The sequence below is a fragment of the Peromyscus eremicus genome, chromosome 1 (assembly GCF_949786415.1).
Source record: "Peromyscus eremicus chromosome 1, PerEre_H2_v1, whole genome shotgun sequence".
Classification (NCBI taxonomy): Eukaryota; Metazoa; Chordata; class Mammalia; order Rodentia; family Cricetidae; genus Peromyscus; species Peromyscus eremicus.
In genome coordinates, this window is record NC_081416.1 from 196,271,353 (window position 1) to 196,274,999 (window position 3,647).

Sequence of the window (3,647 nt, forward strand, 5' to 3'; positions counted from 1 at the left end):
CCAATCAACTGTCTCACCCACTCAGAGGGCCTGATCCAGTTGGTGACCCCTCAGCCATTGGTTCATATTTCATGTGTTTCCGTTTGTTTGGCTATTTGTCTCTGTGCTTTATCCGACCTTGGTCTCAACAATTCTCTCTCATATAAACCCTCCTCATTCTCGCTAATTGGACTCCCAGAGATCCACCTGGGGCCTAGTCATGGATCTCTGCCTCCAGATCCATTAGTAGTTGGATGAGGTTTCTAGCACGACAGTTAGGGTGTTTGGCCATCCCATCACCAGAGTAGGTCAGTTCGGATTGTCTCTCGACCATTGCCAGCAGTCTGTTGTGGGGGTATCTTTGTGGATTTCTGTGGGCCTCTCTAGCACTTTGTTTCTTCCTATTCTCATGTGGTCTTCATTTACCATGGTCTCCTATTCCTTGTTCTCCCTCTCTGTTTTTGATCCAGCTGGGATCTCCCACTCACCCAAGCTCTCTTTCCCTCGACCCTCGCCCTTCACTACCCCCACTCCTGTCCAGGCTGTTCATGTAGATCTCATTCCATTTCTCTGTCGTTGGGCGATCCCTGTGTCTTTCTTGGGGTCCTGTTTTCCAGGTAGCCTGCCTGGTGATGTGAGTAGCAGTCCAGTCATCCTTGTTCCACATCTAGTATCCTGTTATGAGTGAGTACATACCATGTTTGTCTTTCTGAGTCTGGGATACCTCACTCAGGATGATTTTTTCTAGATCCATCCATTTGTCTGCAAACCTCACGATGTCACTGTTTTTCTCTGCTGAGTAGTATTCCATTGTGTATATGTACCACATTTTGTTTATCCATTCTTCAGTTGAAGGGCATCTAGGTTGTTTCCATGTTCTGGCTATTACAAACAACGCTGATATGAACATAGCTGAACAAGTGCTCTTGTGGTGTGGTTGAGCATTCCTTGGGTATATGCCCAAGAGTGGTATAGCTGGATCTTGGGGGAGATGGATTCCCAATTTTCTAAGAAATAGCCATATTGATTTCCAAAGTGGTTGTACAAGCTTGCATTCCCACCAGCAGTGGAGGAGAGTTCCCCTAGCTCCACATCCTCTCCAGCATAAGGTGTCTTCAGTGTTTTTGATCTTAGCCATTCTGACAGGCGTAAGGTGGTATCTCAGAGTTGTTTTGATTTGCATTTCCCTGATGATTAGGGATGTTGAGCAATTCCTTAAATGTCTTTCAGCCATTTGAGTTTCCTCTGTTGAGAATTCTCTGTTTAGTTCTATAGCCCATTTCTTAATTGGACTGTTGGGCATTTTGATGTCTAATTTCTTGAGTTCCTTATATATTCTGGATATCAGTCCTCTGTCAGATGTGGGATTGGTGAAGATCTTTTCCCATTCTGTAGGCTGTCGCTTTGCTTTGTTGACCGTATCCTTTGCCCTACAAAAGCTTCTCAGTTTCAAGAGGTCCCATTGATTGATTGTTTCTCTCAGTGTCTGTGCTACTGGTGTTCTATTTAGAAAGTGGTCTCCTATGCCAATGTGTTCAAGACTACTTCCTACTTTCTCTTCTAGCAGGTTCAGAGTAGCTGGATTTATGTTGAGGTCCTTGATCCACTTGGACTTAAGTTTTGTGCACGGTGATAGATATGGATCTATTTGCAGCCTTCTACATGTTGATATCCAGTTTTGCCAGCACCATTTGTTGAAGATGCTTTCTTTTTTCCATTGTGCACTTTTGGCTTCTTTGTCAAAAATTATTTGTTCATAGGTGTGCGGATTAATGTCAGGGTCTTCAATTCGATTCCATTGGTCCACATGTCGGTTTTTATGCCAGTACCAAGCTGTTTTTATTACTGTAGCTCTATAGTACAGCTTGAAGTCAGGGATCGTGATGCCTCCAGAGGTTGTTTTATTGTATAGGATTCTTTTGGCTATCCTGGGTTTTTTGTTTTTCCATATGACGTTGAGTATTATTCTTTCCAGGTCTGTGAAGAATTGTGTTGGTATTTTGATGGGGATTGCATTGAATCTGTAGATTGCTTTTGGTAAGATTGCCATTTTTACTATGTTAGTTCTGCCTATCCATGAGCATGGGAGATCTTTCCATTTTCTGACATCTTCTTCAATTTCTTTTTTCAGGGACTTAAAGTTCTTGTCATATAGGTCCTTCACTTGCTTGGTTAGTATTACCCCAAGGTATTTTATGTCATTTGTGGCTATAGTAAAGGGTGATGTATCTCTGATTTCCTTCTCCGCTTTTTTGTCCATTGTATATATGAGGGCTACTGATTTTTTTGAGTTGATCTTGTATCCTGCTATGTTGCTGAAGGTGTTTATAAGTCGTATCAGTTCCTTGGTGGAATCTTTGGGGTTGCTCAAATATACTATCATGTCATCTGCAAATAGGGAAAGCTTGACTTCTTCCTTTCCAATTTGTATCCCCTTAATCTCCTTATGTTGTCTTATTGCTCTGGCTGGAATTTCAAGCACTATATTGAATAAGTATGGGGAGAGCGGACAGCCTTGCCTCATTCCTGATTTTAGTGGAATTGCTTTGAGTTTCTCTCCATTTAATTTGATGTTGGCTGTTGGCTTGCTGTAAATTGCCTTTATTATGTTTAGGTATGTTCCCTGTATTCCTGATTGCTCCAAGACCTTTATCATGAAGGGGTGTTGGATTTTGTCAAATACCTTTTCAGCATCTAGTGAGATGATCATGTGGTTTTTTTCTTTGAGTTTGTTTATATGGTGTATCACATTGACACACTTTCGTATGTTGAACCATCCTTGCATCCCTGGAATGAATCCTACTTGATCATAGTGGATAATTGTTTTGATGTGTTCTTGGAGTCTGTTTGTCAGTATTTTATTGAGTATTTTTGCATCAATGTTCATGAGGGAGATCAGTCTGTAGTTCTCTTTCTTTGTTGTATCCTTGTTTGGTTTGGGAATCAGGGTAATTGTAGCCTCATAGAAGGAATTTGGTAATGTTCCTTCTGTTTCTATTGTATGGAACAATTTAGAGAGTATTGGTATTAACTCTTCTTTGAAGATCTGGTAGAATTCTGCACTGAAACCATCTGGTCCTGGGCTTTTTTTGGTTGGGAGACTTTTAATGACTGTTTCTATTTTGTTAGGGGTTATTGGACTATTTAAATAGTTTATCTGGTCTTGATTTAATTTAGGTATGTGGTACCTATCCAGAAAATTATCCATTTCTTTTAGGTTTTCCAGTTTTGTGGAATAGAGGTTTTTGAAGTATGACCTGATGATTCTCTGGATTTCCTCAATGTCTGTTGTTATGTCCCCCTTTTCATTTCTGATTTTGTTGATTTGGATGCTCTCTCTCTGTCTTTTGGTTAGTTTGGATAAGGGCTTGTCTATCTTGTTGATTTTCTCAAAGAACCAACTCTTTGTTTCATTAATTTTTTGTATTGTTCTCTTTGTTTCTATTTTATTGATTTCAGCTCTCACTTTGATAATTTCCTGGCATCTATTTTTCCTGGGAGACTTTGCTTCTTCCTGTTCTAGAACTTTCAGGTGTGCTGTTAAGTCACTAGTGTGAGATTTCTCCAGCTTATTTATGTGGGCGTTTAGTGCTATGAATTTCCCTCTTAGTACTGCTTTCATAGTGTCCCATAGGTTTGGATATGTGGTGTCTTCATTTTCGTTGATC